This window comes from Arvicola amphibius, chromosome 3, assembly GCF_903992535.2.
Source record: "Arvicola amphibius chromosome 3, mArvAmp1.2, whole genome shotgun sequence".
NCBI classification, from domain to species: domain Eukaryota; kingdom Metazoa; phylum Chordata; class Mammalia; order Rodentia; family Cricetidae; genus Arvicola; species Arvicola amphibius.
Genome location: NC_052049.1, coordinates 176,649,898 through 176,676,531, shown reverse-complemented (window position 1 = coordinate 176,676,531; position 26,634 = coordinate 176,649,898).

Below are 26,634 nucleotides of genomic sequence, written 5' to 3'. Positions count from 1 at the left end.
AGTAGTTTATTCCGTGTGTGCTGGAAAAGAGTGTCCAGGTGTCGTTGGGTCAAATGCTTTGTAGAACACACTTCGATCTAGTCGGTTGACACTTGGATGTTTTTATATCTGTGATTTCTTCAGCTACGCTCTCTCTACTAGTTCCTGAGTATTCAGAGAGGAGAAATGTCATCTCCCACCATACCCAGACAAGTCCAGTTCCTTTACCCAGCTCTGCCAGGTTTGGTCCGTGGGTTCTGAAAACCCGGTTGCTTCCAGCCCGTAGCCTTTTCCACTCTCAGCACGTTGATTAACGTGTCTGGATATGGGTTTCCTTGGATTCAAGTTCTTTTTTTTTTAAGATTTATTTAGCCGGGCGGTGGTGGCGCACGCCTTTAATCCCAGCACTCGGGAGGCAGAGGCAGGCGGATCTCTGTGAGTTCGAGACCAGCCTGGTCTACAAGAGCTAGGTCCAGGACAGGCTCTAAAAAAGCTGCAGAGAAACCCTGTCTCGAAAAACCAAAAAAAAAAGAAAAAAAAAAGAAAGAAAGAAAAAGATTTATTTATTATGTATACAGTGTTCTCCCTTCATGTGTACCTGCACACCAGAAGAAGGCACCAGATCTCATTATAGATGGTTGTGAGCCATCATGTGGTTTCTGAGAATTGAACTCAGGACCTCTGGAAGAGCAGCCAGTGCTCTTAATCGCTGAGCCATCTCTCCAGTCCCTGGATTCAAGTTCTTGAAGCTAAAGACTGAGGATTTGTGGGGATTTGTTTGTTGTTTTTTCAAATTGGGGGAGTGTAGCCTTTATTTGTTCAGATACATTTTCCGGCTTTTCACGCTTTAACCCCTCTCCTTCACGGCCTCTAATCTCTGAATTCCCTCTTTCCAGTCCCTTAGGCTAAAATCTAAGACTGGGGTGGCCAAATTTTGCTGGGACCACTGAGAGGGAAAAGGCCAGAAGGGTCCGCTCCTTCCTGCTAGGCTGCAACGCCCTCTACTGGAGAGCAGGTGTTTCATCCTCAAAGCATTGGGAGCATTGAGCTCTGTTTCTGGGTTTCAGAGTGTCTTTTTTTTTTCTTTCTGGTTTTGGTTTTGCGAGACAGGGTTTCTCTGTAGCTTTGGAGCCTGTCCTGGAACTAGCTCTTGTAGACCAGGCTGGCCTCGAACTCACAGAGATCTGCCTGCCTCTGCTTCCCGAGTGCTGGGATTAAGTGTTGGTGCCCTCTTCTGGCCTGCAGAAGAATATGTATACATAATAATAATAAATAAATAAATAAATATTTTTTTTAAAAAAGAAAGTTCTGCAGTGCTCAGTAGTCTTACAATTCTAGTCTTTCCCTGAAAGCCTTCTCCTGCGATGTGCAGTTCAGAACCTCACATGGTAGCACATGGCTTGTGTCCAATACTTAGCGACACATTCTTTGGAGAACAGCGGAGTGTCTGTCCTCCATTTTGCCAGGAATTGGAACCTCTCTTTTCAGCACAAGCCATACTCATAAAGAAAAACTTGAGGGGTAGAAAGATGGCTTAGACATCTTGCTGCTCAAGTATGAGGATTAGAATTCCAATCCCAACACCCATGTAAAGGTTCAGTGTGAGGCCATGTATGCCTATAACAGAGACAGGAGGATGCTTGGGGCTTGCTGGCTGGCGGTGTAGCCAAAGCATGATCTCTAGGAGCAGGGAGAGACCCTGCTCCAAAGAAAGAAAATGGGACTGACAAAGGGGGATACCCTGCAGCTCTCTCGCTCTCTCTCTCTCTCTCTCTCTCTCTCTCTCTCTCTCTCACACACACACACACACACACACACACATACACACTACACATACACACATGCAATAAGGAAGATGGGGAGGTTAGGTCACATGCTGCTCTTGCAGAGGACCTGGTGGGTTCAATTCCCAGCACCCACACTGGGTGACTCACGACTACCTGTAGTAACTCCAGTTCCAAGATATGTTAACACCCTCTTCTGGCCTCCTCGGATACTCCATGCGAGCGAATGGTGTATATACACAGGCAAACATGCATCGACTTACAATAAAAATAAATCTTTAAAAACAATAATAGTAATAACAATGAGAAGAATCTGAAAAATGGCTAATCATTTTTAGAAATGTGAAAGATAGCCCTGATGTTGCTATTAGCATGTGCTGGTCATGCAAGAAGTTTGCCGTTGGTACACACAGTCCCATGTGTAAACAATGAGGCACTCTAGCCAAGAGTCAAAAGAATGACCAGGAGGAGCCAAAACTCAAACAAAAGAAAACCTCTCCAATTCCTTCATTTAGACTTAATGCTCCAGGCAACCTGAGACTTGAGGGATTAAGTTGCTGGCAGGGCATTGGACTTTCAGGGAGAAACATTCTTTCTCTCATTTGACTCACTGAACACGAGCGAGCGGGCTCCTCATGCAGAATAGATGCCTCACAGATGTTACAGTTTCAAGCGCTCTGCAACTGAATGAGCGCTACAGCTGAAACATTGATTGGTCTGGGGAGTGGCGCCATGGTGACTGTCTGGAAGCAGAATGAACAAAACTAACTGAGGGACAGTCTGGCCAGTGGTGGCCTCAGCTGAAGAGGCACGGAGGGGTCATTTGCTTCTCTAGAACAGTGCCCTGTGCTCCCAAAGAGCCTTCCACAGCGAACACCTCTATTGCACATGTCTGTGAGGAGGAGCAGCTGGTCTCTGTGTAAAAGCCAGAAAACCAAACCACTAACACAGGAAGCACATGCCCTGTTACAGATGTGCTGACCCTAGAGACGAGAGGCTAATCCTCAGGTACCCCTCACACTCCATGGGTGAGAACAAGGGGGCAGGAGGAAATCTCTCGTCCAAAGATGGAAAAAAATTTTCTCTAGCTTTAAGGAACTTGAGTGTAAGAAAACCCATCCATTTTTAGTATATAGGTCGGTACATGTTAACAGCTACATACAGCTACCCAGCCATAATTATAAACAAGGGAACAGCATGTTTTCATGATCTTACAAAGCACGCAGGTACTTCTGTCCCCAGCCCACCCAGCAAACTCTGCCGAGCTTCTGTAGGTAGGGCTGTGTCTCAGCAGAGTCCCTGAACAGACCAGCTTCCCTCCCAGGTTACTCCTGTCTGTCAGCCTATATGCATGCCCCATCCCCAGAGAGACCCACAAGCCGTTCAGACCAGAATGTGGACTCAGACCAGAATGTGGACTCAGTTTGTCCAAACTCCTATCCCAACAGCTGTCCTAAGAGGTGTTTGTGTCCGTGATAGATAATCACTGCACCCTCCATTAGAGCTGAAGTCACCTCAGGGCAGGGACCCCATTGTATCCTAGCATCAGCCTTGGAGATGAGGAGGATGCGGGTGTCAGAGATCTCTGGTTGTCTCTAGTCTCTTGCTTTCATGTTGTCCGCAGAACATGTGTCTAAAGTTGCCATCTTTTTCTTCTCTAAAAAAATGTATTTATTGCCAAGCAGTGGTGGCGTACGCCTTTAACCCCAGCACTTGGGAGGCAGAGGCAGGTGAATCACTGGTGAGTTCAAGGCCAGCCTGGTCTACAAGAGCTAGTTCCAGAACAGCTAGGACTGTTACATAGGGAAACCCTGTCTTGAAAAACAAAACAAAACAAAACAAAACAAAAACAAAAAAGTATTTATTTTATTTTACTTATATGGATGCTGTGCTTGCAGATTTGTCTGTGCTCCACATGTGTGTCTTGTGCCTGCAGAGGTCAGAAGAGGGCACCAACCACCATGTGGGTGCTGGAAGGCGAACTCCGGTGCTCTGGAAGAGCAGCCGTTGCTCTTCAGGTGGAGACCTCTCTCCAGGCCGTGCGTTTATTTTCTCGAAGTTGCAGAGTTACTGACAGCAACCTGCTACTGTTCTTCTCATGGCAACAATGACAGCAAAAACAGATTGAGAAGCTGAGGGAGTTTGAAAGGGAAATGCATTTTTTAAAAAATGGTTTCTCGGTGGGGTGGCACATACCGCAGCACACCTGTGAAAGCAGAAGACAACCCGAAGGAGCCAGTTCTCTCCTCCCACCGCGTTGGGCCCAGGCATCAGGAAAGGGCCTTGATGCCTGAGCCATCGAGCTGCCTGGGACTTCTCCATCGCTTCATCCATGCCTGCACTAGCTCTGGGTGTGTGACAACCTTCCTAGGGCAGAGAGACAAAAGGGCTCCCCAGATTCTCCTCCGGGTGTAGGATGCTGTGTGACATTGCTTAACCTAGAAAGAGTGGCCGCCCTGTCACCGAAGCGCTACAGTGCTACAGTGCTACAGTCCGCGAGCAGCTGACCAGGCACGGGGGAGCTTACCGCTTACCGCGGAGATGCTTCCTGATGCCACCAGAGACACAGCCTTGCCCCTATGGCCTTTAGCGTCCCTTCATCTGTTCATTCAGTGACCTAACCATAGGCAAAGCACTGTGAGCGGTACGGAGAAGAGAGATGAGATGGGACCCGCACAGCTCTGGGCACACAGAGGCAGAAAGAGACACTCTCCTAGTGCCCGTCCTCGGCTCTGGGCACACGGAGGCAGAAAGAGACCACTCTTCTAGTGTTCTCAGAGTCGTTTAGTAGTGTGAATTGTGGTACATGCTATAAAAAATGGTTTAGGAGTTATAACTCCTAAAGTTGTAATTCGAGAGCCACCAACCTAATTTATGGCTCAGCTATTGCTGAGAAACTTGAGTACAGCTCTCTGAGAAATCCACACCCTTGCATGGTGTCTTACTGAACATGGAAAAAAAATGCTTTTTCAGGAGCTTTACTGACAGGTTGCCAAATATAACTATTATTTAAATTTTTTTAAAAAATCCAAAATTCAAATTTTTTGAGTGCTGACACGCTGCCACAAGTGGAAAATTCCACATCATGAAACGGTTTCATGCATAAAATTCTCTAAAATGGTGCCTAAAACTGCATCCCTGCTTTGTGCATGAGGCGTGCACCAAACACAAATGAGTTTCAGGTTTAGAATTGGGAAAACATTCCATTATGCATATGTAAATATTCAAATACCTTTAACCATTCTGGTGCCAAGCATTTTGGATGCACGTGGAGTCAACACTTTATACGTTGCATTGCACCTTAGATCTATGACCAGACTTGAACTTGAGAGAAATACTGAAGATAAGAAAAGTGGAACCCACAGATTATTTATTTGTTTGTTTCTTTGGTTGGTTGGGTTTTTTTGGTTTTTCAAGGCAGGGTTTCTCTGTAGCTTTGGAGCTTGTCCTAGAACTCTATCTGTAGACCAGGCTGGCCTCAGATTTTTTTTTTTAAAGCACGTTCTCACCATGTAGCTCTGGCTAGCCTGGAACTTGCTATGAAGACCAGGCTGGCCTCAGATTTTTTTTTAAAGCACGTTCTCACCATGTAGCTCTGGCTAGCCTAGACCTTCCTACAAAGACCACGCTGGCCTCAGGCTCACAGAGGTCCATCTACCTCTGCCTCTTGAGTGCTGGGATTAAAGAAAAGTATATATCACTATGAGTGGCAAGAATATTTTTAAATTTTAACTTCAATTATATTTAATTTAAAATTAATATTTTAAATTAAAGAATATTTAATTTTTTATTATATGTAGAGCATTCTGCCTGCATGTATGCCTGCATATCAGAAGAGGGCACCATATCTCATTATAGATGGTTGTGAGCCACCATATGATTGCTGGGAATTGAACCCAGGACCTCTGGAAGAGTAGCCGGTGCTCTTAACCTCTGAGCCACCTCTCCAGCCCCTATTTTTTTAAAAAACTTTTATTCATTTGTGTATATGTGTATGTTTGTCACATATGTGCCTTTGGGGACCAGGAGACGGTGTCAGATCCTCGGGAGCTGGAGTTATAGGCAGTTGTGAGCTGCCCAGCGTGGGAGCTGGGAACTGAGCTGGGGGTCCCCTGTTTGCTAGAGTTCCCACAAAGACACGGGAGATGTCAATCTGAAGGAAATGTCGTGGCTCACTCAGAGAGGATTTGGCTCGTATTTTAAGGGGAGCAAAAAGGTCTGCCCATGTGTGTGAGAAGGAAAGCAAGGGTTGCCCAGACCATCACTGTGCAAGGCATGCTGGGGGTTACACTAGTGGCAGTGTGGACCAATTCTCCAGGGATTGAGAGGTGGTTAGTCCCAGGTGGAGAGGAAAAAGGAACAGGTGTCAACAGGGACTCCCCTGGCTGTGCCTTGTGTCTTATATGCTGGGGGAAGCCAGAGGAGAGACCTGGGGAGCAGAGCCTGCAGTGCAGATGGAGATCAGAGCTGCCTAGGTGCTGGTGTCTACTGGGGAGTGTTGAAGGACTGCCATAACTACATGGGGAGTGTTGAAGGACCGCCATAACTCAGGGTAAAGATCCAGGCCAGGATTCTCTTACAGTGACCTCGACAGTTGGGGCAATTGGGCGGGGTAAAAGGAGAGGGGAATCTTAAAACCATTCTCTCTAGACCTCTAATTCCACTCAGTTGGTGTCCTCAGAGCTTCTTGGAGAAATTCTCTGAGGGCTGGAGAGATGGCTCAGCTGTCCGGAGCATTGGCTGCTCTTCCAGAGGACCCAGGTTCAATTCCCAGCACCCACATGGCAGAGCATAACTGTCTGTAACTCCAGTTCCAGAGGACCCAACAAACTCACACAGACATACATGCAGGTAAACACCAATGCACATAAAAATAAATAAATATTTTTTAATGTGATCTCACTAGGCGGTGGTGGCATACACCTTTAATCCCAGCACTCAGGAGGCAGAGGCAGGCAGATCTCTGTGACTTCAAGGCCAGCCTGGTCTACAGAATGAATTCTAGGACAGACAGGGCTACACAGAGAAACCCTGTCTCAAAAAGCAAAACAAAAGAAAAGGCATCCCAGCACTACAGCAGTGGAACTGAGTGGTTCTTTACGATTTAGAGGACAACCTTATCTAAAAGTTATAGATCAGCAAGTTCCAGGTCCTCCAGAGCCACACAGCAATGCCCTATCTCAAACAAACAAACAAAAGGTGAGCATTCTGGCCATCTAGCATGTACAGTTTCATATTTGGTGCCCACATGTGTGCAAACAGCCTGAAAACAGCTTGCGGTTGGATGTGTCAAAGACTGGGATCATTCTCTATCACAAGTCCCTTTAGCAGAGGGCTTGAACCTTTTAGAAGTATGACGCTGTCCTCACTTGAGATGACACAGGCAATTTCTGTCACTCCTCAGGTGGGTGCCCAGAATCCACAGCCCACCATGCCCGTGCTTACTGCTGAGGGCTCACCTTTCAGTAAGGGAGAACGACAGAAATCTCCAGGCCAGTGCCGACATCACTACTACCCAGGTGCACTGTGCTCTCGACGCTCCGACCCCCTTCTTTCAGTCTTCCTGCACCCTCACGAGGGACGGATGCTCTCAGAAGGCCAGGTGGCCGATTCTATGGCTAGCCATAAGGAAACAGCACTGTCCAGATTCAAATGGACCCTGTACCCTGCAGAATCCCAGGCATCATGCCTGGGAGGGCTTCAGTGCCACTTTTCTTTTTCAGGGGATGAACAGCCAGTACGTCCGCCGAGAGGTCTTCTGCGGGAACACCTGCCATGAGCTCAAACGCTTCTGGGAGAGGGAGATTGGCAAACAGACATACTACCGCCAGTCCGAGGAGCACCGCCTGGGAAGGAGCGCACTGAGAAAGTATGCAGCAGCACGTCTGTTTGAACACATTTTAAAAAGACATATAATTTTGGTTTATGCATATGGATGTTGTGCCTGTGTGTCTGGGCATCCCGTGCATGCCAGGCCCTGGAGGCCAGAAGAGGGTGTTGGATCTTCTGGAACTGGAACTACAGACTGTTGTCAGCTGCCATGTTGGTGTTAGCAACCACCTGTAATTTCAGCTCCAGGGGATTCAACACCTCTGCTCTCCTTGAGTACGCATGTACACACATGCACATGCACATTTTTTAAAATAGTAAAAATAAGTTTAAAATAAAAGATGGAGGTATTGGAGATGGTTCTGAGGTAAGTCTGGGCAACATGAAACTGCTAAAAATGAAAAAGAGGGAAGAAGGGAGGAAGGGAGGAAAGAAAAAAACAGCTACAAAATGGACTGAGGAACTGGCTCAGTTGGAAAAGCATTTGCCGTGTAAGCATAAGGACCTGAGTTCAAGTCCCAGGCCAAGCATAAAAACGTTCAGGTACAGCAGTACACGCCAATTATTCCAGTGCTGGGGAGACAAAGACAAGAGGATCGCTAAGGCCTGCTGGCTAGCCAGTCTAGCTGAATCAGCCAGCTCCATTTTAGTAAGAGATCCTATATCAGAAATGGAAAGTAGGTGCTGGAGAGATGTCTCAGTGGTTAAGAGCACCGGCTGCTCCTCCAGAGGACCCAGGTTCGATTCCCAGCACCCACGTGGTGGCTCACAACCAGCTGTAACTCCAGTTCCAGCGGATCCAGTTCCTTCTGCTCTCTGAGGGCACTAGGCATGTGCATGATGCACAGACATGCGTGCAGACAAAACATTCATACAACTAAAACATTTTAAATTTAAAACTAAGGTAGAGAGGGGCTGGAGAGATGGCTTAAAGGTTAAGAGCACTGGCTGCTCTTCCAGAGGTCCTGAGTTCAATTCCCAGCAATCACGTGGGGCTCACAACCATCCGTAGTAAGATCAGATGTCCTCTTCTGGTGTGCAGGTAAGCATGCAGATAGAGCACTTGTATACATAAAATAAATAAATCTTTAAAAATTAAAAAAAAATAAGGTAGAGAACAGCCAATAAAAATACCTGACGTTGATTTGGCCTCTTTTATTTTAAACACACACACGCGCACACACACACACACACAGGCATATGCATATGTACTCAAAGAACCCCCAGTCAGAAAGCGGGCCTGTTCATTTTCATCTGTGTAAGCAAGTGTGCATAGATACTTGATTTGCAAGTCCTCTGCACACCCTCCTAAGACCTGAGCACACAAAGGGTTTCAGGGAGGAAATGGGAGGACGCTTCCCAGAACCACGGCTGTAGAGAGGCCTACCCCATCTGTGCACGTTTCTTTTCCAGACTCAGGGAAGAATGGAAGCAGAGGCTGGAAACGAAGCTGAGATTGCGGAACAATCCAGATGAAGTGGAAAGGCAGACAACTGTCAGCTGAGAGCTTCCTGCTTCCCTGACCCCTAGAGGACACAGTGCACCAGGTCACTGGGCTGGAAGTCTCTCTGCTGCTGCACATCCCTTCCCAACGCCCATGGTGGCTGTTTGCCAAGCTGTGCACTCTGCGTGGAGGTCCAGCTATTATTCTAAGTCTCTGACTGTGAGCTCATTTAGTATCAAGGCCTCCGACATTGTGTTTTGTTTTCATATGATTTCCTTCTAGATTTAAAATCCACGTATTTTAAAGTATGTGCACTCCAGAAGGGATTTGGATCTTCCTGGTCCTGCTTTAAACATTGCATGGTATTTCTACTGCACCATTTCACCCAGGAAGCAGAATTACATGCAGTCTTTTCTCTAATTTTTCTTTGAATCGAAGAGCAATGTACCTATCTACAGAAACAAAAGCAGCACCCGTAGGCATAAAATAAGGTTTGTAAAGATCTGGTCTCTATGTGAATTTAAGCAGCCTTCTAAAAGCCATGCTTATCAATAAAATTTGGAGATTATTTTAATAAAGTTCAGTCTTTTGCCATCCCGTGAACATGCGTGTCATTGCACGTATTTAGTTGAATCTTCCTGAGTTTGCACGGTTAGCGTCCAGTCTGTTAGCTCAACAAAAATGATGTCAGGCTACACCAAGAGGGTTTAGCACACAGATTCTGGACTTTGAAATTACACTGTCTCTCCATCTCTCAGGCCCAGAAGCACCAGGATTGCTACTATTGAGAATGCAATGATAATGGGGTCCAGGAACTTTCTTTTTTCACAGAAGAAGAGAGTAGAGAGGTTTGTAATTATTGTCCATGACACCATAAGGCTTTTTAGACACAAGGGTAATTCAGCTGGAACACATAAAAATAGTCCCTCAGATCACAGACAGACATATTATTGTTATCATTACACTCGAAAAGTATTTATCTTCATTTTAAATTATGTATATCTCTGTGTGGGTGTGTCGTGTATCTGTGTGTGTCATGTGTATCTGTGTGGGTGTGTCGTGTATCTGTGTGTGTCATGTGTATCTCTGTGTGGGGGTGTGTCATGTGTATCTCTGTGTAGGTGTGTCATTTGTATCTGTGGGGAGGAGTAAGAACGCAGGTGCCTGTGATGGCTGTCATATCCTTGGGAGCGAGATATACATGTGGGTGTGATATCCCTATCCGGATGCTGGGAACTGAGCTCAGGCCCTTGGCAAGAGCAGCATGTACTTTAACCACTGAGCCATGGCTTCAGCCCCAACTATTATACCTATTGATGGACAAGGAAGCAGAGGCTCAGAAAAGTGATACAGGTATAGAATTGATTAGTGAAAGAGACAAGATTCAATATTAATTTTAACTTCAAAAATAAATCCTCCTTTCGAATCATGGTGCTAGTTAATTTGTTGGAAACCAGCTTCTACAAGTACACCACTTACTAGGGTAGGGGCATGGGGATTAGAAAAATCAGTAAAAAGAATGAATATACAGGTAAAAATAATACAACAGAAACATAAGACAGTACCGGGAGGGAGTTCAGTGAATACTGAAATCACTATGTTTAATTGTCCATATACTTTTATACCCCCAATACAAAAAGGGGAAAAAAGACAAAAGACCACTTCAACAACTAGAACAGTTACTTACATCAATACTTTGATCCATCAAGCCATTAATGTTCTGTTGTTTAGGCAGTTAACCCACTCTAGACCAAGTATCCTGTTGGCAACCCCTCCCTAGGTCAAAAGTCTTCATTCAAAAGAAAAAACAGAAGTATGCTTGAATTCTCTGACCTTTGGTCAGGGTGGAGTGGATCTACCTGTATGGACCATCTTAATGTCCAAAACACCAAGTAACTGTTAGGAATTTTTCCTAACAGGAGAAATCCCAAACAAGCCAAATTACAGCAAGCCAAATTCAGGAATATCCAGGTTTAATGGGATTCCTGCACTCTTGGGTGGCCCCATGGGGAACAGGGAGGCTGCAAATGCAACCATGGGGTGGGGGGGGAAGGGAGGACCCACGTGTTTCTCCTTTGGGAGCATCTTAAATACCCTGTGGGAGTGGTCCTGACCCCTCCCTAGAGCATGCTGGGATTTGGAGTCCAGACCAATACAACTCTCAGGCCTGGGGGCTGGGGGCTACGCTCCCAACTTAACAGCAACCACACCCTAGGTCAGGGTGTGTGGCCACACTTGTCAACATCTTTGAACAAGCTGAAACTCTCTGATTCCAGACAAGGTGGAAATAGGCTCACATTTTTGGGCCTCCACATTCATTAACACCCACATATTCTTATTTTCAGTGATTTGTGCTTGATGGTAATGTATTTTAATCAACAGTTAAAATCCATGTATAAACCGGGCAGTGGTGGTGCATGCCTTTAATCCCAGCACTTGGGAGGCAGAGACAGACAATCTCTGTGAGTTCGAGGCCAGCCTAGTCTACAGAACTAGTTCTAGGACAGTCAGGGATACACAAAGAAACCCTGTCTCAAAAATTTTTTTAAAAAATCCATGTATGAGTGTTTATATACTAAAATCACATTAATTAAAATAGCATCAGTGGTTTTTTTTAAAAATATTTATTTATTTATTATGTATACAATATTCTGTCTGTGTATGTGCCTGCAGGCCAGAAGAGGGCACCAGACCCCATTACAGATGGTTGTGAGCCACCATGTGGTTGCTGGGAATTGAACTCCGGACCTTTGGAAGAGCAAGCAGTGCTCTTAACCTCTGAGCCATCTCTCCAGCCCGCATCAGTGGGTTTTAAACTGAAGAGTGGCACTGTGAGTCTGCACCAGGCCTAGGAAACACCATTTGGTCTTGTTATGGCCAGAGAAGGAAACACGGAACACATAATAAACCCGTTTAGGACTTTATTGGGGGTATGGGGGATATACAGGCCTACAGGCCTGGTGAGGTTGGTGTGCAGAGAGAGAGGAGGGTGCTGAAGGTGGCACATCCAGCTTTTAAAGGCTGCCTGGCGCATGTGCACAGAGGGATGACGTGCTTACATCACACGCAGATGACAGAGCTCACGCACACGCGCAAGGGCTCACATAGTTGTGTCAGATGTAGGTGATACAACTGAAAGACCCCCAGTGTGGGGAGACTCTCACTCAAGTCTCAGGATAACACGACACCCCCGCCAGTAACTCACAAGAGACCATCCTTGCTGCAATCACACGAGGTTTATTGACAGATACCAGTGCTGGGGCCAAGACTCATAACTCACGCAGGGGAGGAGTTCAACCCAGAGTAGCTGGGAGAAGGGTATTTAAGGGAAGAAACCACAGCCCAGTAATCCAAAGGGGGTAGGGAGGCATCGTTGGAAAATTCCAAAAATACCAGTGATCACTGAAAAATTCCAAAAATACCAGTGATAATCACAAGGGGGTAACTCCCTGTTTCTCAAGATTATTCTCAAGATTATAATCTAACTTTTATCTTCAGCTAGTTCCTGAAACAGAGTCACTGAACCGTCCAACCTAGATTTTTGGCTCTTCTCTTCCAGCTAGATGGGTCTAGATTTATCCCGGTCTTTCAACATCCACTATGACTCAGCTATGCCCTTGCACACATGCATGGTTACATCCACTAAGCCCTTGCATGCATGCGTGAGCCCGTCATCTGCGTATGACATATTCACCCCCATCCCCTGTGCGCATGTGCTAGGCAGCTTTTAAAAAGCTGGACATGCCATCTTTCTCTCTCCGCACACTGATTCCCAGGCCTGTACAAGCCCCCTCTAATAAACTCCTAAGCGGGTTTGTTGCATGTTCTGTGTTTCCTTCTTACTCGCGCCAGGTAATTTCAACAATGGTATAGTGTTGGAATAGAAGAGAGTGGAGAGGAGGGAGGAAAAAAAGGGGGAATTATTAGAAAAGGGAATTATTAGACCCCCTCAATGTTTTACCTGGAGCAAATCTTAAAGCACTTCTCTTTAGCATCATGGTTTTACCTTAACATCCAGCAGACACTGCTGCAGTAGGTGATAAACCTACTATGTTGAAGTCTGTTTTGTGAGTTTTTGGAGTCTGGGGCTGTGAATGTCCCCAAACTTGTTGTTTCTTACCACCTGGGCTTTTGGCAATTCTTGTACCTCTAGCTCTATGTTTAATGATGGTCCCTGTAATAACAGCTGAGTGGTTAACTGGAAATTTAAGTATGACATTGGAGATATAGAGAAGTTGGTAAAGCAGATAGGAGAAAGAGGAAGAGGGAGAGTATATGAAGTTTTTGGCACAGGAGAGTTGAGTGCGGTGATGAAACTTTTCTGGAACTGGAGAAAAAGTGGCTGATCCTGGTGTCCTCTGGAACTTAAGGGATCAGGGCCCTGTTTGAGTTACCATATACGAGGAGCTATCTTTTATTTTTGATTTTATTATGGGTATACATTTTTATACATTTTATTAATATTTATTGAGCCCTACATTTTTCTCTGCTCCCCTCCCTGCCTCTCTTCTCCCCCCTTCAATCCTCCCCCAAGGTCCCCATGCTCCCAATTTACTCAGGAGATCTTGTCTTTTTTCTACTTTCTACTTCCCATGTAGATTAGATCTATGTAAGTCTCTCTTAGTGTCCTCATTGTTGTCTAAGTTCTCTGGGATTGTGGTTTATAGGCTAGCTTTCTTTGCTTTATGTTTAAAAACTACCTATGAGTGAGTACATGTGATAATTGTCTTTCTGTGTCTGGGTTATCTCACTCAAAATAATGTTTTCTAGCTCCATCCATTTTCCTGCAAAATTCAAGCTGTTGTTATTTTTTTCTGCTGTGTAGTACTCCATTGTGTAAATGTACCATATTTTCCTTATCCATCCTTTGGTAGAGGGGCATTTAGGTTGTTTCCAGGTTCTGGCTATGACAAACAAAGCTGCTATGAACATAGTTGAGCACATGTCCTTGTGGCATGATTGAGAATCTTTTGGATATATACCCCAAAGTGGTATTATTGGGTCTTGAAGAAGGTTGTTTCCTAATTTTCTGAGAAATCGCCACACTGACAACCAAAGCTTGCATTCCCACCAACAATGCAGAAGTGTTCCCCTTTCCCCACAACCTCTCCAGCATAAGTTGTCATTAGTGTTTTTGATCTTGACCATTCTTACAGGTGTAAGATGGAATCTCAGAGTTGTTTTGATTTGCAGTTCTCTGATGACTAAGGATGTTGAGCATTTTCTTAAGTGTCTTTCAGCCATTTTAGATCCTCTCTGTTGAGAGTTCTCTGTTTAGGTCTGTACTCCATTTTTTTTATTGGATTATGTGATCTTTTGATGTCCAATTTCTTGAGTTCTTTGTATATTTTGGAGATTAGACCTCTGATGTGGGGTTAGTGAATATCTTTTCCCATTCTGTAGGCTGTCATTTTGTCTTGTTGACTGTGTCCTTTGCTTTACAGAAGCTTTTCAGTTTCAGGAGGTTCCATTTATTGTTTCTCTCAGTGTCTGTGCCGCTGGGGTTCTATTTAAGAGGTGGTTCCCTGTGCCAATGCGTTCAAGTGTACTTCCCACTTTCTCTTCTATAAGGTTCAGTGTAGCTGGCTTTATGTTGAGGTCTTTGATCCATTTGGACTTGAGTTTTGTACATGGTGATAGATATGGGTCTATTTTTATTCTTCTACATGTTGATATCCAGTTATGCCAGCACCACTTATTAAATATGCTTTCTTTTTTCCATTTGATATTTTTTGCTTCCTTGTCAAGGATGAGGTGTTTGAAGATGTGTAGATTGATATCCGGGTCTTCTATTCAGTTCCATTGATCCTCCTGTCTGTCCTTCTGCCAATACCAAGCTGTTTTCAGTACGAGGAGCTATCTTGAACTGGAAGAGTAAAAGGTTTAAGGTGAGACGGGTGGATCCAATGAGAGAGTCCCTTGAGCTTGGCAGCTGTGGAAGTTACAAGAATTACTTTAAAGGAGCTCTGCCATTTAGGGAAAAATGGTAAGGGGCATTGGTCTGGGGGAGAAGATAGTACCTGATCTCCTATTTTAATCAGTGGTGGGCATAAAATTGGCACATGGTTGAGGTAATGAGTAGTCATTAAAAATTCCATAATAGGGAGCAAAGATGGGATAACAGCAGAGTAAGCAAGTGATCAGGAAGGGGAGAGGTTTTAGGTGAGAGGCTGGGAGTTAAAACTGACTTCCCATACATGAATTCAAAGGGCAAGATGGAAAGGGGGCTTTTGGGGAGAGTCCTAAGCCTAAGAAGGGTCAGAGGCAAAAGTTTTACCCAGTCAAGTTGAAGCTCCTGTGACATCTTAAGAAGAACATTTTTTAAGGAATGGTTAGTTGTTTTACTTTCCCTGAAGACTGAGGATGGTATGGGAAATGAAAATGCTAGGGAATGTTAAGAGCCTTAGATAAAGTTTGAGAGATCTGGGAGGTAAATTCTGGGCCATTATCCGACTGAAGAGAGGTTGGGATTCTAAACCAGTGGATGATTTCCCGGAGAAGAACATTGGAAACTGTCTAGGTCCTCTTGTTAGTGGTGGGAAATGCTTCAATCCACCCAGACATGGTTTCCACCAAAACCAGGAGATATTTAACTCATCTGACTATGGGCATATGAGTAAAATCAAGCTGCCAGTCAGTTCCTGGAAGGGAGCCCCTGGTCTGGTGGGTGGGAAAATGGAAGCTACAATATTTGGTCTTAGGATCTGACTTTTGACAGATTTTTACAAGAGGCAGTGATAGCTTTTAAGAACTCTAAGTCCTCAGGGTGAGTTGGATGTGAGCCTTAACAAAATGAAACATAGCTTTGCTATTAGGATGTCATTCCTTGCATGGTACACCTTAAAAGCCAACTCTAAGACTTCCACCTGTGAAGTCAAGGGGCCTTTCTCCAAATGTCTAAGTTTAACCTTAATGTCAGGGTAGCACTGAGGAAAAAAATGAGTCATGAGTAACTTTCTACCTTCCATGGTTTCTAGATCTAAGTTAGTATATTGTAACAGGGCTTTAGTGAGATGTTCCAAAATTGCAGAAGCATTTTCCTTTGTATCTTGAATGACCTCTGAGAGCTTATTATAGTTTACTGGCTTGAGGGCAGCCTTACAGAGACTTGCCAGAAGGCAAGTCAGAAATGGTTCCCTAGCTAAAATTCCACCTGAGGTGTTATAATCCCAGTGTGGTTCCTGCTTGGGGACCACTTCTGCCCCCTGGGGGTGTGTTGTATGTGTTTGATGTACCTTGTCTGCATGTAGTCTGACCTGCTCCCAAACTCGCCTGCACTCTTCAGGAAATAGGTTATTAGATAGGATCATATGGATATCATGAGAGGTGAGATTATAAGACTGGGTAATATATTGGAATTGCTTCATGAAAGAGGTAAAATTAGATATATAGGACCCCAGTTTTTGTTCTATATGGGAGAGTTCTGAGAGGGAGAAAGGGATGTATACCCTAACCAATCCATCTATGCTGGCCACCTCTTGCAATGGGAGAACTGCAGCCAGCTTGGCTTGGTCAGGGTTAGATTCTGTAGCAACACATGAGCATGTGAGAGGAGGGGTAAAGGTGGGCACCAGAGTGGGGCGGCTGCTGCAGCCAGGCCCCAGAGAGGAGAAATGATCCAGCAGGGCTGATGGAGTAGTTAGTGCAGAAGCAGAGAGAGCTGAAGAGAGCAGTGGAGCCTGTGTGTATGGGTGCAAACAGAGAGAGGTGGCAATGCTGGTGGTGAGCCGGTGGGAGTATCTGTCTGCTGAGGTCAGGAAGGTGTGGGTTCCTTATCTGGGTACAGAGCAAGAGATGAAGGAGCAAGAGTAGGAACTGAAGGAACGGGAATAGCTGCCTGCTGAGGTCAATAAGGTGGGGGTTCATTAGCTGGGTCCAGAGCAGAAGTGGAGTGTTCTTTCGACTCAGATGGCATAGCCAGGAACATGTGAGCAGGCGAAACAACTTGCAAGGACAGAGGGCTTAGTCTTAGAGCTTAGATAGTAAAAGGCTTGGATATAAGGAAATTCCTTCCATTTGCCTGTGCGCTGACAGTAGTTAGAAAGCTCCTGTAGAATATCAGGATCAAAGGTGCCATTAGGCGACCACTTTAAATTGTTATCTAAATTATAACAAGGCCATTTTTTTTTTTAACAAAGATGGACAAGTGTGGGACTCTGTAAGTAGGGTACTAAGGCCTGGGGTTTTAGGGCCTCTAAAAGGCATCCCAGGGGGGAGGCTGGATTGATGGTCTTTGATGGCTTGCTACCCATAGCTGAAGCTGTGAAAACCCGCAAGAACAGCGACACCACAAGGCTTATAGGGGGGCGTCTCCCCTCTATAGATGGGGTATAAATTGGTGGCAAACACCACAGGGCTTGTAGGAGAGCATCCTCTATCTACAGGCAGGGTGTTAAAAGCCTGACTGGCTCCCGTCCAGAGAACTTGGAAGCCAGAGAGGCTTGAGGCCGTTCTAAGCTGTCTCCCACAGTGGGGAAGAAAAGAAATGAGAAAGAAAAAGAAAAATCCGAGGCAGGTGAGCCAACCCTGGGTTGTCCAATCATGATTTTAGCTAAGGGAAGCAATCAAAGATGAGTACCAGCAAAGGGTTGCCATGAAGGCCATGGTTGGGGAATGTCCCCCCATTTCTAGGAACACCAGAAGATTTCTGAGAGCTCAACAGTCAATTCCTCGGGTTTGGAGAAACAGTTAAGCTGACCAGAATGGGGAAACTCACCAATTGAAGCCAGTGGTGTGCATAGAGGTCACACTCAGGAAGATGGAACACATAGTTGTTGTGGAAAAAAAACCCAGTTCCAGATCCTGACCCCAGGAGAGGTGCGAGAGAGCCTTCCGAGTCTCACAAAATTACCTGGCACGAGTGAGAAACGCAGAACATGCAACAAACCCGCTTAGGAGTTTATTGGGGGGGTTGTATAGGCCTGGTGAGGTCGGTGTGAAGAGAGAAAGAGCTTGAAGATGGCCCGTCCAGCTTTTAAGGGCTGCCTAGTGCATGGGCACAGAAGGATGACATAGTTACATCATACGTAGATGGTGGAGCTCATGCATGCATGCAAGGGCTCGCACAGTTGCGTCAGACTAGGTGATGCAACCATGCCACACGTGAGTCACACAGAGTCCTTGAAGATCCCCTAGGGCCATTAGGCACTTCTGCCTGAGGGCTTGTCCGCATGTGTGTGGCCCTTGAACCCGGAAGTGTCAGGTATGTTGTGTGGCTGAATCATTACAACCAGAAAGTGAAATGTCCCCCATGGGCTCATGGTCAAAGCCCCTGGTCCTTACTGTGAGCCCTCTTGGGAGAGGGTTTGGAACCTTCAGGATAGTGGCACAGCTAGCCAAAGTGGGCCACTTGGGAAAGGCATTGGAGGTCATGCCTGGTTCTAGCTGGAGCTTTGAGCTCTCTCCCCTACCAGGATGTGAACACACCATGCCACAGGCTCCCACCACTACAAACTATGCTGTTCCTGCCACTATCCGTGATGGACTTGCCCTCTAAACTGTGAGCTGAGCAGACATAAACAGTCCCACCCAGAAGCTGCTCCTGTCAGGAGTTTTCTCACAATGCACACGTCACCGCACACACATCACTGCACACACGTCACCACAATACATCAAAGCCTACATGCCACAGCACACACTGTAATAGTCTGTCCTGTCCTGTCCTTTTAAGAGACAAGCCCTGGCCACTCCCCCATCCCCCCCTGCAGAGGCAAACGATCTTCCTTCCACTTCCAGCCTGCCAGTTCCTTCTTTTCCTTCTCTCTCCCAAAGAGGTAGCTTCTCTTCTCCCCCACCTCTCTCTCTCTCCCCCACCTCTCTCTCTCTCTCTCTCTCTCTCTCTCTCTCTCTCTCTCTCTCTCTCTCTCTCTCTCTCTCTCTCTGCTTCTCTCTGCTCTTCCCCTTCTTCCCTTTCCCCTCTATAACCCACTAAATAAATAAATACCCACTTTCTCTGCATTGTGTGCCTAATAGGTCTCTGTCTTTCACCCTCCATGCGGCTCCCTACCTGAGACTGGCTGCCTTTGTGGCCCACCATGGTCTTGTGGCCCGCTGTCCATTACCACCACTTGGGGATCTGCAGCGTTTCTGCCCCTTGGAGAACCACAGTGTTTTATTTAAACCATAACACACACGTCACCGTGCACACATGTCACAGCACACATGCCACGGCACACATGTCACGGCACACGTCATGGCACACACATCAGGACACACATGTCACGGCACACACAGCACAGCTCACATGTCATGGCACACATGTCACGGCCCAAATGTCACGGCACACGTGTCAAGGCACACATGTCACAGCTCACATGTCATGGTGCACATGTCACACAGCACTCACGTCACAGCAGAACGTCACAACACACACAGCACGGCACAAACATCATAGCACACAAGTCACAGCATACATTACAGTACACATGTCATGACACACACATCACGGTACACATATCATGACACACATATCATAGCACACACGTCACAGCACACATGGCACGGCACAAATGTCATGGCACACACAGCACAGTGCACAAAAGTAAAACTACATGCTAGTAACAGCACAAAGAAGTCAGGATGATGACAGCAAGTTCAACTGCTTTTCCAAGACAAGGAATCCTGGCTCCCCAGCAGACTGCCTATCTTCCTCCCTCCTGTTTTCTATTTTCTCATTTACACCGGATTAAGTTAAAATGTCGGCATATCTGTGGCATCAACAGTGTTGAAGACAATGGAATAGATTAACAAGCTTCCAAAACTGATAATTTTGTGATGGGGGAGCTAACCAATCCCTTTGTCTGAGGGTCGTGACCCCTCCAGGGCTCCAAATACCTTGAAAACATCCGTGTGCATTTGTTTTCTCTTTTTGTTTCCTGCTCTTCTCTGGAACTCTGGTTTTGTAAGTTTCCCCTTTTATTAAAGCTAAATATCTAGCCTAGTTAATTCTGTTTGTCGCTTGTTTACACGGCTTCAATTTTGGAATTAGAGAAGGATTGCCAGCTTACTCCTCCACGAACATTCAAATTATGGGTGATTTTATTGTTTGTTCACCTGTTTCTCCAAAAGGTTTTTCCAGAAGTCTTTCCACACCCAGTCAAGTCCCAACTTTTCCTGACCTCCAACTCTAGTATCTCAGTAACTTTATTGAGTGCGCCATTCACCCAGTTCCTCAGGCTAAAGTCTAGGCACCCCAGTCTTCTCTCTCCCATTCATCTATCCACTCACAGGTCCTATGAGTCAGCTTTGGGTTAGGATCATGGCTCCGTGGGTGAAGGTACGAGCTGTGGAATCCTCATGACCTGACTTCAGTCCTGGAACCCACAGTGGAAGAAGAGAATTGACTCCTAACATTTATCCTCTGACCGCCACACATGTGCCATGGCACACACCTGCCCATACTCAAAATGCACACAACACACACACATAATGAATCACACACATAAATGATAATAAGTAATTTTTAAATGTCAGCTTTGCTTTCTTAGGATTAGAATGTTTAGAATCTAAACCACTACGCCTTGATTCAGATGTGTCCAAAATTTTAGCATGCTTTAAATTTATCATCTTCAGCCAAGCTTAGTGGTCCATACCTATAATCCCAGCACACAGGAGGTGGAGGCAGGATCAGCCAAGCTTAGTGGTCCATACCTGTAATCCCAGCACACAGGAAGGAGGTGGGGACAGGAGGATTAGTAGCTTAAAGACAGGCTGATCACATAGAAAGCTTGAGGTCAGCCTGGACTACAAGAAATTCTGTTTTTATTTTTTACAAAATTAATAAAAATTCATCATCTTTAGTATAAATACTGCTTAACTTATAAGAAAACTCTTATGTACTACTCATGAGAATGCAAGTTAGTCCAGTCATTATGAAAATTCCATAAGAAAGCCTAAAACACAGGCTTACCATACAAATTATACAACTATTATTACCCCTGGGTGCAGACTGAAAAGACTCTAAGTCAACTACAGAGATGCCTGCATATTCATTTATTGAAGGATTATTCACCATATCCAAGTCAAGGAGTCATCTCGGTGTCCATCCACAGATAGAGGACACATATTATACACACACAGTGGAATTAGCCGCAAAGAGCAATATTATGTTGTTTGTAACAAAAGGGTCAGGAGGCTGCAAAGATGGCTCAGCAGGTAAGAGCACTCACTGTTCTTGCAGAGGACTCTAGTTCAGTTCCCGGCGCCCACATGGTGGCTCACAGCCATCTGCAACTCCAGTACCAGGGGACCCAAGACCCTCTTCTGACATCTGTGGGCACCAGGCATGCACATGATGCATGAACATACATGCAAAACACTCATACACATGGAATAAGATAATAAATCTTTAAAATGTTACACTGTTTGCTAGAAAATTTGATGAGACCATTATATTAGTGAAAAAAGCCAGGTTCAAAAAGAGAAATATGTTTTCTCTCACTTGTGGGCTCTAGATTGTATATAGGTATATAGCTTCCCCATCTCTCTCTCCCTCTCCTCTCTCCCTCTCCTCCTTCTTTTTCTCTATCCTCCCTCCCTCCCTCCTACCCTCACTCCCCCCCTCTCTCTCACCTAACACATAAATGGTTAATCCAAGCTGTAGCTAGAACCTTGGTGGATGAATTAGCCTCCATGTCCAGCTTAGTCCATCCTGCACCATTGATGTGGTGGCCTCACAGAAATTCTGAACAATTCTAGTTGTTGCTGCCAAAAACCTTGATACCCTAGAGATAAGCCGTAGGTTATTTCCTTTTGTTTACTGTGTGCAAAAGCAACTGGGTTAACACACCTAGCCGTCAGAACCCCAGGGTCATACCAGTACAGATGCCTGAATACTAACAGACGTGGTGGCCAGCTTTGGGAGACCTTGAGCAATACAATGCAGAAGGGCATGACAGCAAGGTTGCAGCTACCTAGTTACCTTGTGGAAAGGGAAGACAAGTTGAGACGACCCAGGACCCGCCACATGAATATGGGCCCCCATGGCCTCTGGAACAGCCCCTAGGGATGGGAACAACAGTCACATGATGAGACACAAGCCTGATCTGTTGGGCAAATGAATGGAAGTTTTGCGTACAGTACAGCACTATGTTTTACAAGAGCCTCCTCTATAATACCCCCATTCAGATCAGGCTGAGGGTCTGAATGACACCACTGAAGGCATCTCTCCTCTCACAGCAGCGAGCCAGCACAACACTCTGAGTTGGTCAACACGAAGCAGGACACAGTTCATGGCTGAGCTTTAGACGTTCCTTTTATAAGGCCACTTCCTGACCAGGAAGCTTTCATAATTGCACAAACATTTCCTTTTGGCCTATGGAATGGAAAAGGTCATAGAGTGGGGGACTTCTAGAACCTTCCCACAGTGTGTCCACTATAGCAGTGTCCACCGTAGCCTGGTGCCACGTGTGCCCGGCCAGTTTTCCACTTGTAGTTTTTCCTAATCAATATGATTTCTGCTCCACCGTGGGTACCTGTGTTGATGGGTGGCCCATGTCCTGGCAGAGTGCTGTCCTTGGCAACTGGCTCCATTCTGGCTCTCCTTGAACCCAGAAGCTATCTTGAAGACAGCTCTCAAGGCCACAGGGGAGTTGAGGCAAGAAGAGAGAGAAACATAAAGAAGGCAAAGAACAAAGGAGGAAAGGCAAGGCACAGAGGAGCGAGAGCCTAGTATTCTGGAAAGCGTGCGACTTAGAAGAATTAATTTTTGATCATTGCTAGTTCTCTCATGGGTTGATGTGATCCAAAAATAGAAAAGAGAGAACAAGGGAGAGTGGGGAAGAGGAGAGAGGTAAGAGAAGACTCCCCCCATTGTTCACAGCAAGGGGTTCAGTAGAATGCATGGAAAAAGTTTATTTAGCAAGAGGTTGGAGTAGCTGAGATGCTAAATGGGAGGTGTATCGTGGGAGTAACCCAGAGTCTCAGCAGCAACGTGATCCCTAGCAGGAAGGATAAGGCAAGTTGCTGGGTAAGAACAGGAAGTGTTCTAGTGAGATGGGCTGGCATGGGGAAGCAGTGTCCAAAGGGAGCTGAGATGGAAGAGATGGGCTTCCTGAGACAGTCTATATCTTTTGAAGTTTCTGGTCCCACAAACACCCTTGAAATGATCACCTGGAAAATAAGGCAAGCAGAACCTCTTCTCATAAGAGATACAGAACTGGAGGCCAACGGGGGTGGGGGCACTACACGACTGTCTCCCTATGGTTACCACCCCTTATTTCTGTACTGTCTTGGCCTCTGGTGAATGTCCTCCAAGGTCACTCTCATATATGACTGACAGATGTCAGTACCGAATTTATTAAGGTTGATACATGCGTCATTTAATTGAGTCAACTGTGCACAGGACTTCAAGCAGTAAAGACAACAACCAGGGACCAGAATAGACCCCACCAGTTTTCAAGGTCAGCTCTAGAAAGTCCTATAACTCAACCTCTGCCTTGACCAGTTCTCCTGGTCAGAGATCAACTTGAGAAATTCTGCAGAACCCTACCATCTAGAACTCAGTCAGGGAATTAGATCACTCTGAATATCTTCCAGAACTAGGGACAAATTCCATTCTGCTGGTAAATATCATTACATTTGATCTCATTAATTATTATAATTCATGCATTTTCCCAAGTAAATTTGATGTGTACATTTGCTGTAATTATCCAACTATTGTAGCACATTTACTATCTTGTGGTTACTTTTTTTTCTTTTGTTCTGGTTGTTTGAGACAGAGTCTTAATGTATAGCCCAGCCCAGTCTTAAACTCAGGACCTCTCTGCCTCAGTCTCCTGAGTACTAGGGTTAATGTTATCGTACCTGGCTCTTAGGTTACTCTTAATTTATTTAATTTAATTTAATTTTTTTGAGACAGAGTCTCACTTTGTAATCTTGGTTGGCCTGGAACTCACTATTGTAGACCAGGCTGACCTCCCAAGTACTGGGACTAAAGGTGTGTGCCACCATATCTGTCTCGCCACCTTTATTTTTAATCAGACCAGGGAGAACATATTTGGAGCCTTCCTGAACCTGTATACTTCATTCACACCAGGGCATTTGACAAGAACACAGTAGTTACTGTCAATTCAGTAATATCATGATTTGATAATTGCATTGCCTTAGTGTATTAAATTCTGTCCAAAGAAATAATCTTTAAATCCATTGGTAGATACTTACCTCCAGTGACATATATCTATGCAGATAGAAAGACAACCTGTGTATGTGTGTTGTGTTGTGTGTATGTGTGTGTGTTTCAGCCTTGATACTGTCCATTGAACGGGTCCACAGAAACATTCTTCTGCTATCTAACATGTCCCTAGGAATTCAATCCTACCATTCCAACCACAAGATGAGAACTTCCTTACAGGGGAGCAGGAGGCCTGGCCCCTGTGGAGGTGCAGGAATAATCTTCCAACTGTGGTGAGGATTCAACAAAAGGTTCAGCAGGTGGACTATATGAGACCCTGTCTCGACACCTCCATATAGATAGCTGTAGCCCACGTTGTGACGCCACCTGTCATAGCCACATGTTGGGGTGACATCTGTCAGGGTGCAGCTTCAGTGGGTTCATATGTTCCAGGGTAGGGGTGTGTGGATTAGAAATGTTAGGGAGAATAAACGGAGATATGAAAGAAATATAGAGACAAAGGATAGGAGGGCAACCCAGTGAGTGCTGAATCTGCCTGTATTTATTTCTTATGATCTTTAAATACCCTAATCTGCAATAGGGGGAGAAAGCAAAAGGTTTTTTAAAAGATTTCTATTTATTTAGCATACGGTGTTCTGTGCGCACACTAGAAGAGGGCATCAGATCTCATTACAGATGGTAGTGAGCCACCATGTGGTTACTGGGCCTTGAACTCAGGACCTCTGGAAGAGCAGCTAGTGCTTTTACCCTCTGAGCCATCTCTCCAGCCACCAAGATATTTTTTTATTATGATACAAGGAACAAAGAAAGTGATTACCTTCTTAATACCCAAAACACCAAGTAACAACCATACCCTAGGTCAAGATATCCTATTAGTAGCCACATCTTAAGTTAAATGAAGGGGCAAGACTAGACCTGAACTCTCTGACCTTTAGTCAAGGTGGAACAGATCCACTTCTATGGACCATCTTAATACCCCAAACACCAAATAACCATACCCTAGCTCAAGATATCTTTGTTAGTAGCCATACCTTAAATCAAATCTCCTGTCAATAACCTTGAAGGAACAAGAAAAGGCTTAAACTCTTTGATCTTTAGTCAAGGTGGAATGGATCCACTTCTGTGGGCCCCCACGGATAGACAGACAGACAGACAGACAGACAGACAGACAGATAGATAGATAGATAGGTAGGTAGGTAGATGTAGGCAGACTTTCTCTGTCCCACCAGTCAGCTCTACCCTGCCATTCGGCTCCCAAATAATCACATAAAGACTTATTATTAATTATTAAAATTCAGCCAATAGCTTAGGCTTGTTACTAACTAGCTTTTACATCTTAAATTAACCCATATTTCTTATCTATGCTCTACCATGTGGTGGTACCTTTTTTCAGCATGGCATATTCATCTCTTGTTCCTCTGCATCTAGCTGGCGACTCCCTGTGGACCCGCCCTTCTTCTCAGCATCCTCTCAGTATGGCTCTACCAACTAACCTCACCTTACCTAAATACTGGCCAGTCAACTCTCATTAACAATGAGAGCAGTACACCTTCACAGTATACAAAAGGATTATTCCACAGCAGATAGATAGATAGATAGATAGATAGATAGATAGATAGATAGATAGATAGATGTAGTTCAATAGTGCTGTAGATAAGAGATTCTGCACCCTCCAACCCTGAAGAGACAGGCTAGAGAAGTGTCTTACAGGCTCTTTCCCAGCAAGACCCAGTTCAAAAGGATCTTACAACCACTCAGTTAACCAAGCCACTTGTATTTGGAAGCTTGGCAAGACTTATTATGTAAGTCCTAGCTCATTTCCATTCATCTGTTGTTATGTACATGTCCCTAGGTATACTTGGAGTCTAGAAATGTCCACTAGTTAAACTGGGATGAAATACACAATGGTTAACAGTGTCCTGTGCTGAAGTCCACGGACAGAGGTACCTGCAAATGCTCTTCTATCTGCAGAATAGGCACAAAATGGTGATGCGTGCATCAGGCTGCAGTTACATCCTTTGGGTTTTGATAGTGAACCTAGGTCAGTTGCATGAACAGGAGGATATTAACGATCCCTGATAGTTGCTGGGTATGGTGGCACACGTCTCTAATCCCAGCACTCAGGAAGCAGAGGCAGGTGGATCTCTGTGTGTTTGAGGCCAGTCTGGTCTACAGAGTGAGTTCTAGGACAGCCAGAGTTGTTACACAGAGAAACCCTGTCTCAAAAAAAATCACACTCACAAAGAAGATCCCTGATACAAATAAACAGCAGCTCCCAATGGCCAAGGCATCTCTTTCATACCTCGAGGGCCCTCTTCTCTTCCTCTCTCCAACCCTGTCTTTAGAAGCCTATGATAAGCCTGAATGACTGCAATTTTGTGGTTAGGAAGACCTTGTCCTGGAGGGCAGACCTGGAAGCAACAAGGCAAGAGTCTGGGTAAGAAGTAGCAGGACTGATGTCTTCCCAC